The following is an 11021-nucleotide window of genomic DNA, read 5'->3' on the forward strand; positions in this document are numbered from 1 at the left end:
TATTCTCCCGTATGAAGAATTTTGAGAAGGGTCAATAATAAGGGATTTAGACAATTTTTAAAGATTGATAGATAGTTTTCGGGATTGCCAACTCGTTCTATTTCTGATGCTGTAAATATTTGTCTGTCAATCAAAGTATGTATTCATGATGTGGAAAATTTTAGAAGGTACCGATTTTAAATGAACATATCTAATACCATGTGTATGTCGGTTTTTATCAATTTTATAGTTATAGTGATTATTCAATTTAATTATTGTATATACTATTTAGAATGAAGCTATTTGACAAACAGTAAAATCAAAGGAAAGTAAATTAAATAATAACTTCGTTAATTTATTTGTTTATTTACATATATATTTTTCTAAATTTAAAATTACAATCCCTTCATAGTTACAATAAACTATGAAGTAATAAGTATGTATTTTGAATCGCTAAAGATTGTTAAATTTTATAAATAAGCTTTTTTATTAAAATAAACCTATTTATTAATTTTATAAAAACTTAACAATACAAAACTATATATGCACCTTATTACATTTTAAGCCTTTTATTGTAAATAATAAGTTTCATTCTTTCAACAATATAACAAGAAAAAAATCAAAATATATAAGTAAAACTTACGCACGGCTATTTTTATTAAAATATTACTTAAAATATAAATGAGTAAAAAATGTACTAATCTTTTAACTTGCGCTGATGGGACTTATATAAATTAAAATATGAATATCATCATATAATGAAATATCAATTTAAATTTAAAGTGCCATATTATTATAGTTTATTTAATATAGGTTTTATATAATCATTTTTATTAAAGTAAATTAAACAAATAATTAAATTTAAAAAACATGATAGCAAATTATATAAAAAATCATTAAATTTATTTGTCGTCAATTTTTATTGTAATAGGCTAATTAAACAAAATTCAATTATGTCATATAAAATAAAATCTTGAAGTATTTGTGATCTCAAATTTCTTTTAAAACGTATCTAAAAATGTGAGAAAACGAAATGTGGAAAATGATGGAATGATTACTAGAACAACTCAAGCGGTTTCTAGTTCAAGTTCACAAAATTTCTACAAAATCTCAGCATAAACCCTGCTTGTATCCTATATTAATTAACCAGTTCTTCTATTCATATCAGTCAAACTATTTTTATAAATATATCTTAACTTAGAGAAATGAAGATTTTTTTATAAATACATCTTATTTTAGAAGATTGGAGATGATCTCCACGAATAGAAACGATCTCCTCCGAGCATGATACAAAACATCTTTTTTATCATTAATCAATTAAACAATGTCTTTAATATTATTATTCTCTATTATTCATTTAATTGCTTCTCAAATCTTCGTCGTCGCTATAATCTTCGTATGTTTCGGTGTCGTGATCGCAAAGGTCGTCAACCGTGTTTGATCGGAGGCTGATGAGGTCGACCCTTATGACCTTCTGGGTGTTGGGGCTCGCGGACCGTGCCCTGATCACATTTTTGTGTTCGGGATCTAGGTTACGGTTGACAGGAGCAGAGATTTGGACTGAAAAATAAATTTATTAATACGTTTTTAGGGATAAAATTTATATTGACATATTTTCAAATTTTATTATTTTTTTAACTTAGCAATTGAAATAATTTTTTTAGCAAATTGTGAGTTTTTGAAATATTATGAATTTTAAAATCATGACAAACTTGATACTTTATTTAAGATGTTTTCTTGTATAAAAGACAAAAATAACTTGGTAAAGTACACTGGCATTGTGATTTTTTTGAACATTTTTTTTGTTGAATATTGTACGAGATTATGTGAAAAGAGAGTATATAAGTGAGGTAATTCAATGTTCTATTAAAACTACAATTTGTGCATTATTAATTATTTTGTAGATCTTACCTGCTGAAGCAAGTTTGCATCGTCTTTCAGCAGCACCTCGATCTGTTGACATCGCTTTTTGAACCCGCGAACAAATTCTTGCAGGCGCTCGCGATGGTATCGGTTTGTTTCTTTTTAAATTACAGATTACACGCGGTTCAAACCTAAAACATCATAGTGTGGATTTAATTTCGGAATTTACTGCATATTAAAGGGGCATTCTAATCTAAAAATTTATAAAAAATGCTTTTTATTTTATGGATATTTAACTCTTCAAAAATATGTGTGCAAGAAGATTTTTCAACATTGAAAATTAGTTCGGAGATATAGCTGTTTGACCAAGATAATCATCCTCTGCTTTCTTTCTCTAGAAAATTTTGAACACATTTTTCTGGAAACTATCTTTTTCAACGCGCTCCATTTTATTCTTCATTCTTCTTTAATCTCTCATCTTATTCTAATTCTACTTAGCAAATACAATTTTTATTTAATTTCAAATTAACTACACTTTTTTTTCACAAATAATAAGTCAATGACAGGATTCGATCCAAAGATCCCTGTCGTGTGAATACTTTCTTCAGTATGAACAAATCTCATCCCTTAATTCCTATTTTCACTAGTATTTAAAAATTCGAGAATATTAAAAAAAAGTGTATTTTTTCAGACATTTGCTATATTTTTTAGACAGTCGCTTGTCCATAGCTAATTATATCAGATGCTAGTTTGAGACCCCCTCATTTCATCATTTTTTCAAATTACAACTATATGGCTATTTTTAATTTTATTTTTTTTAATATCAAAACATTAAATAATAACTACCATAAAAGTATAGTCAAAATATCGTTTGTTTTTTACGGCCTTTCAAAAATCGCATAGAATTCATCCCTTCTAGGCCAGAATACGCCCTGAATGTATACTATATTTAAGATATATCATTGTTTTTTTATTCATATTTAGAACCCTTTTTTCCTACAAAAAACTTCAATATAAAATTAATAATTATCTTCTATAGCTATTATCTTTAATAATTAATATAACAATTATCTTTAAAGACGACTTACATTTTTATATTGAAAAATGACTAAAATAAATTTTAAATCGAGAAAAAATATTATTTTTAATAAACAAATTGATTTCGAATTGATCAATTTCTACTTATTTATTAGGAATAAATGAGGAATAAGTTGTAATATTGTGAATAACTTTATTTCTATTTTTTTCATATTTCAACAGAAATCTGAACCGTACGTCCTATGAGCTGAAACACTTTAAGGGGCGGGCATAAATCACGTGAGATTTTTAGGGATAGGAGGGTTGGGGGTTGACAAAACGGAGTATTGTAGAATATAAAGTGTACTTATTTCTAACTAGAATCTTTCCAAAAAAAATCAGACATTTCCAAAAAAAATTCAAAAATGTTACTATTTTTCTGGTAACTGAAAATACACATGTGGTTTGGTGGGGGAAAGTCGGGTAATTTTGAATATTACCGCGTATTACCAAGGGGGTGGGAGGTGGAGTCCAGAAATCCTTGAGAAGTCTATCACGTGTATAATAGACGTCCCCTATAAATCGTACTTTCAGATGGTAATCTAACGGTTAATCTATTCATATTTGATTCTTTTATTATTAGAATTTATTTAATAAGGCTTACTTGTATCCCATTTAATTTGAAGCAGTAATATCCCAGCAAAGGCTATTTTTGCTTGAAAACATATTAAAGATCTATATTTTTAAGTGAAAATATGAAAACATGAAAACTGTTTTCATAGTCTCTCATACCAGGCACCTCTGTCTGTCTGAGATATGAAAATAATGTATATATATAAATAAATAAAAAAAATGATATCGCTACTGCCCGATATGAATAAATGATGGATAAAATATGATCTATAGTTTTTGTCAAATATAATACAGTTTTAAAAGCTTACAGATCTTGAAAATAGAATATATCGGCACATTTTACAATACTATTCACTAGAAGATGTCAAATAAGTTATCGAAGTCATCTTGAAGATACCCACCGTGTGCTTATAATTGGGGTGGTCGATCTCCTTTCCGGTTCGCGTTTGTTTCTTTCCGGAAGTTCGGTGCCGGATATCAGTAAGTGACCGTTTTTCTCGGAAATACTTTGCGGAACTCTGTCAACTTGATTACTGTTCCGACGTGCGTAACGCGCACTCAGCGCCGGTTTGGCCGACTGAAATTTAAAGGACCGAAAAAACAATATTTTTTTTTGTATCAATTTTAATATAGTCTATCAAATAAAAAATCATACAACTTATTTCGTTTCAAACTTATCGATCTTTGATAATATATAACAATTTTTGGCATTGCTGAATTGTTTAAATAAATTGAATAATGCTAAAGAATCACACCTGGGGTTAGTTGAAACAAAATTTTGGGGCTAGCTATAGCATACAAGAATTATATACCAGATTCAAGTAAAAGTGATTGGTTGGAATGTGTACTTTGCAATATGCATATATTAGCATGTAAATTGTGTTACAGGAGACACTATATCTTTTATTTGTATCGTGATATTAATTGTAGTATACATTAATTTATAAAAAAAAATTACGGGAGACATTATATACTATACTTGTATTAATTATAGTTTGCGCTGATTTATGAAAAGAATCAGAGGTATTTTTGTTGTAAATACTTGCCCCGGTAGATGTTACAACTAGCTTCAAACATGGGTTAAGTTGTAACACTGCATTTTATCTAGAAAATAATTAATTGAAAAATATTAAACAATATTTGTGGAATTATTAACTTCCCGTAGGGTAAGTTATTGTAATTGGCCAAAAATCAAAATTGATATTTTTACATTTTTCGACGTTTTGAAGGTTTCTGAACATTTTGGCATACCTCAGAAAAAATGGATGTGTGTGTGTGTATGTATGTATGGATACAAATTTCCAGTCACGTTTTCGGGCGCACGAATCAACCGATTTAAATGGTTCAAAAAACATTCGATTTCTATTGATAGGGAAAAGAGCTGATTAGTTTTTGGCAAAGGCAGGTCCAGCCGTTTCGGAGATACGGAGTAAAGAGTGCAGAAAATAGAAATCGAGTTTTTGAGGAAACGGAGTATCCGATTTGAATGATCTAAAAAACATTCAATTAGTAATGATTGGGAGAGAAGTGTTTATTAGTTTTTGGCAAAGGCAGGCCCAGACATTTCAAAAATACAGAGCTAAATATGTAAAAAATGGCAGTTTTTGAGAGAACTAAGCATCCGATTTAAATGATTCAAAGAACTTTCTGCTTGTTTTAATTATTTAATTTTGGAAAAAAAAATTTTGTTACAACTTTTTTTTTTCTTTTTTAAAAAATTTTTTTGTATATTGAAAATAATTCAGTTTTTATTTTTAATTCTGACTATAGTTTTAAAAACAAATAATTTCAACTTTACAATTCAATTTATATAATTCTTATAAATATTAGACAATGTTACAATATTCATAATGATCTATTTGAAAACATTCAGTATTCCTCGAACATTTCGTTACGGTACGGGAAGTTCCAGCAATTTGCCTTAAGGCACGATGCCATACACCCCACTAGTTTTTACTTTGTTAAGAATAGGAATAGTTACCTTTTTTATTTGTAGAAATTTAATCATAGATCTCAAGATATAGTAATTTAAAAAAAAAAAACTGTTATAACAAGCCCCTAGTTTTCTAGTCTAAGAATAATTATCGTGTGCAACTTGGTAATAATTATGCCTAAATGTAAAAATTGCATGTTAGTTTACATAAATATTTTGAGACTTATTACTAAATATCAAATCATAATTTTTAATTTAGTTAATAAATGATTTTTTTATTACCTTTTTTGCACAAGGGCTGTAACTGAACGGCAATCTCAACGTCGTGATATAAAGAGGTGTTTTCGGATGCGCAGATATTGGTCTGAAAACAATTCACAAGAAATTTATGAATAATCTATTAAATATTTCAATAATTTGTAAATATTTATAAATCATTAATTTTATTCTCAAAACTATGTTGATTCAAAATTTGATTAATGGATAATTAAAATTCAAATCATTTCTTTGAAGACTAATTCCTCGGAACGTTTCCGATATTCAAATAAGAGGATTAGAAGAATTAATTGGTTTATTTGGAAGCTGAACAGTTGATACAAGATGTATTAATTATTTGGATCGATAGCAAAAATTACATTATTTATATTATGAAGAAATTTATGTTTTTGTAGTTTACATAATTAAAATAAAACAGTTAATTTTTCATTACTGGCTCTCACTATCGATCCGGCTTTACAAATGGCCATGTTTCACAAAAAGTCAATGACTTTCTTGTTATAAATCATTGGAATATGCAGAATTTCGTACATCCTTATAAAGTAACATTAATGATTCATAACTTTTATGACCCGTTGCGCTCGTATGATTGATTTTCTGACCTATCACGTGCAGTATTCGCCACTAGTGATGAGAAATAAATTAATCAAAGGTAAATAATCGACAGATCGATATAATTATTCTGAATGTGAAAATAATGAGTTCTTTACACCGTGAAAATTTTGGAAACTGTTAAGTGAATACTCGGACAAGTTTTCGGATATTTTGATTGGAACCAAGTGAGTTTGGTTAAATTTTTGTTTTTTTATATTTTTCTATAATATAACTCTAAATTTTCAACTTCCTCCCACAAACCCCTATTTTGTAAGAATTATTAGTAATGTATAATCCGACTCATTTTTTATAATCCGATCGCCGTGAAAATTTGGAAAAAATTAAATATATCCTCGGACAGGTTTTTGCAAATTCTGATTAAAATCAAGTAGTACGGGTTAAACGCCTTAAAAACTTTTCCTTAATTCTTTCAGAAATTCGTCATTATCAGGTATTAGATCAATTGTACAAGGTTACAATTTTGTGTTGTGTATATAAAAATAAGTTTTGATTTTTTTAGTTTGTGATTTAAATTGATTTATTAACTTCCCGTAGTGTAAGTTATAGTAATAGACCAAAAATCGAAAATGAAAAATTCTGCATATCTTTACGTTTCAGAGGTTTCTGAACATTTCGGCATATGTAAGAAAAAATAGATGTGTTTGTATGTGTGTGTGTATCTGTGTGTATGTGTGTGTGTCTATGTGTGGAGACAATATTTTGTCGACGATTTCGGGGGTACGGATTATCCAATTGGAAGGATTTAAAATACATTCTATTTCTATTGATGAGAAGACGTGCCGATTAGTTTTTGACGAAGACAAGTCCAGCGGCTTCGGAGATATGGAGCAAAAAGTGCTAAAAATGTCAGTTTTTTAGAACTAAGCATCCGACAAAACAATTGTTTTTGAGAAGACTTTTTTTTAATTTTCAAAAAAAAAATTTTGAATATCAAAAAATAATTCGGATTTTAATTTTAATTCTAAACATCACTTATATACTTCATTAATCATTAATCATTTTAACTTTTTAATTCAGTTTATATGATACTTAGAATTATTAGACAATGTTCTTTATTTTAAATCTGATTAAGTTTTGTTTATTTACTTTTTATAAAATAAGAATAGTAAAACTTGCATTATTTATAATAATGGATATGAAAATATTTAATATTCCTGGAATATTTTTTTAGGGTACGGGAAGTTCCAGCAATTTGCATAATTGCCCAATGCCATACACCTCTTGTTTATTTTTAGTGATTTGATTTTTAAAATTTTTGTATGACTTTTACAATCAATTATATATCAATTACATGATCAATTTCGATCGTCTGCAACCCCTACAGCCCACCTCATGGCGTAGGTATAAATAATAAAGCACTAATTACTTGTGTATCTGCACCGTGCCGGCGTTCGTCTGTCTGCTGTTCCTTGCGAAACAGAGGCGTCTGGCTCCGTTGGTGGACGCGTTCCTCGTGTGCAGATCGCGCCGCTCAGATAGACGCATCCTCTGACATCTGAGCATATTGGCGTCGATTTAGATTTCAGCCATCTCAAATCTGAAAGATAGAGGAATCGAGCAAAGGGTCGTTCTGTAATGGAAGAAGGGTTGTGGAAAAAAATATGCATAGTGGAAGTGATCTCACGATATCATTGTTTTGATCACTGATTCCCAAAGTGGTCCATATGGACCCTCAGGGGTCCACGGCGTAGAAAACAAAATTTGGGAGTCCACGAAATGAAAATGAGGGTCCACGCCAGTGGATCACAAGACATCATGTTAAAATATATTTTTTAACATTGAACGATAATATAATATATAGACTTATAATAAATCTTCTAATATAGTAAACAATATTTAGAAATGAACCAAAAAGTAAAGAACAAACAAAACATACACATATAAAACGTTCAAGTCGCTTATTTAACTTTTTCCGCACCTTATATATAGGTGTAGAGGTGACCATTATATCTAACATTTTTTAATCTATATGTTTGTTTTACATATGAGCTTTGTATAAAATTCTTTTCATTTTCTTTTCATATTTAAATTTGATTCATATAAGCATCTTCGTTGTATATATTATTATCAGATATTTGATGGGTATTTGTAATTGTATTATCAAGCAATAGCAAAGATTCGATTTAAGACTATACTTTTCAAATCCGGAACGACTTAAAAAAAAACGGGTCACAAGTTAAAAATCCGGGACTGATATAGGGGGTCCATAACAAAACGTAAAATATCGCAAGAAGTCCACGGCACAAACAAGTTTGGGAACCAATGGTTTAGATTTTTGTTCCGAAATTCTAATTCGGATTTTCTTACTAATGAAATAAAGTAATAAGAAAACGGTATTTATTTTGGTCAGCATTTTTTACAAATTTACTGTAAACTAGTGATCGTGCCTTAAATCAAATTGCTGGAACTTCCCGTATTGAAAATTAATTTTTTTTAGAAATTTTGTTAGAAAAAATTATTTCGAAGAATTTTAAATTTTTGAAAAAAATGACAATTTTGAAAAAAAAAATTATATTTAGAAATATTTTGGAAATTTTGAACGTTTTTTCAAAGCAATCGCGCTGATTTATCTAGAGACAAAATATCGAAGCGCGTAAGCGCCTAGTTGCAGTCTAAAATTTGTATCCGAACAATAAAAATACTAGTATATTACAAACAACTCAATTTCACTGGGTTTTTATTTATATCAATTTTATTATTTGCTTAATTATGGTTTATTCAAAACATTTAATTTAACTCTTCTGAGTTTTAGTAAGTTCTGATCCATTTTTATAAAGCATGCCAAAATGTTCAGAAGCCTCTAATTTTTTGCGATTAGGTACTATAACTTGCCCTACGAGAAGTTAAAAATTGTAATTTGAACGTATTTGAAAGATTTGAGGTATTATAATTCAAATTATCATCATATTATATATAAGGTAGATCGGGGCTAAATATCTCAAAACAAGAAAAGTTAAAAAATTTTAAACAACAATATTTGAAAGTAGAGGGAAAAAGATAAAACCAATCATCTCCTTGATTCTTACGACGTCGGTGTCAGAAGATAAACGGAAATGTTTAAACATTTTCATTATAAAGTTTTTTCGTACCTAGTTTGTTTGGTCGTGCTGTTGTTTAGTTTGCAAAACCTTAATATAATTAAGGACCACCTGAGCCTTTACCCTGGCAAAAGTAAATTAAATAAAAATACCATTTTGCAAGAAATAAGTTAAATAAATAGTCATTCCAACTCTGCTGATGATTATTTCTGACTAATCAGGGTCTAGCCAGATCAAGGTTATATACAGTGTTATCTCTATGAAAATGTAACCATGAAATTTTTATTTTGCATTATGTGCATAATGTGGCTATTATTTCGCAAAATCTCTTTAAAATTAAAAATAAGACCTTGGACCTGTTTTCTACTGGCTGTCTCATTTCACCCCGCTTATGGGGTAGAATGGACCTAGTGAAATTTTTTTAAGAAACAGTAAAAAAACATATTTTTACGATTATGAATTAGCTGAAAGATTTACTGAACATAGTCAGATAGTTGTTTGTTTGATATGCAGGGCTGGATTTAGAAATTTGGCGCCCTGGGGCACTGACAAAAATGCCGCCCCCCATCCCTGAAACTTTACTTAAATTGTTTTTATATATTATTCCCGTACCAAAAATTAAAATTAAAAAAAAAATTGTTTTTTTTTTAAATTTTGAATTTTTTTTTATATCTTGAAATATTTTTGAAAATTTGAACTTTTTTTAAAGCAATCGCACTGCTTCAGCTGCGTAGAGACAAAATATACATGCGCGTAAGCGTCGCGTCGCAGTCTAACAGAACCCATGGGTTACAGAACCCATAGAAATGTAAACAAAATTCATACTTATTAATAAAATATCTGTAAAATATCTGATGTGCATACGAGGGTCATTCAACAAGTACTTAGCCTACAAATGAAAAACAATGCCACAGAAAAGTGGCAACTTTTGAACATAATCTTCTTTAAGTTTGATACATTTTGCCTCCAGCGGTGGTGCTCCATCCATTTCAACCCGCCCAAAAAATACGTTTTCTTGAGAGCTCCAAAATAGTCCGAAAAGTTGCGGTGAGGCTAAGTACTTGTTGAATGACCCTCGTATGTCTAATGATCACTTTTGACCGCCAAATGTTTCTTTATCAATTTTTTTTATTGGATCACCGAAACTCATCGACCTGCCTCCCATAAATTTAAGCAGTTTTTCATTTTATCAATATATGCCAATTTTTTTTTAATGATATTGGACGCTCCGTTTCTCAAAAACTGAGTTACCGTTTTTGGCATTTTGGCCTGTATCTTCGAAACAGTTGGACCTGCCTTGGTCAAAAACTAATCAGCACGTCTCCTTATCAATAGGAATCGAATCATTCGAATCAGTTTAATCCGTGTTCTCGAAATCGACTTGAATAATTAAAATACATATTGGATTTGTATTGATGGGGAGACGTGCTGATTAGTTTTTGGCACAGGCAGGTCCAACCGTTTCGAAAAATGGTAGTTGAGTTTTGATATTTCCTCTGTGAAACAACTACGCAGTCCGATTGCTTTGAAAAAAGTTTAATTATATTTTTCAAAAAATTTCAATATACATATAAAAAAAAGTTTTTTAAATGGCATTTTTTCCATTTTTCTAATAATTTTAAAGATTTTATAAAATGTAATTCTCAGTACGAGAATTTCCAGTAATT

Source organism: Ctenocephalides felis, unplaced genomic scaffold (genome assembly GCF_003426905.1).
Source record: "Ctenocephalides felis isolate EL2017-DRISC unplaced genomic scaffold, ASM342690v1 CF-g0.4_SCAFFOLD_01170, whole genome shotgun sequence".
Classification (NCBI taxonomy): Eukaryota; Metazoa; Arthropoda; class Insecta; order Siphonaptera; family Pulicidae; genus Ctenocephalides; species Ctenocephalides felis.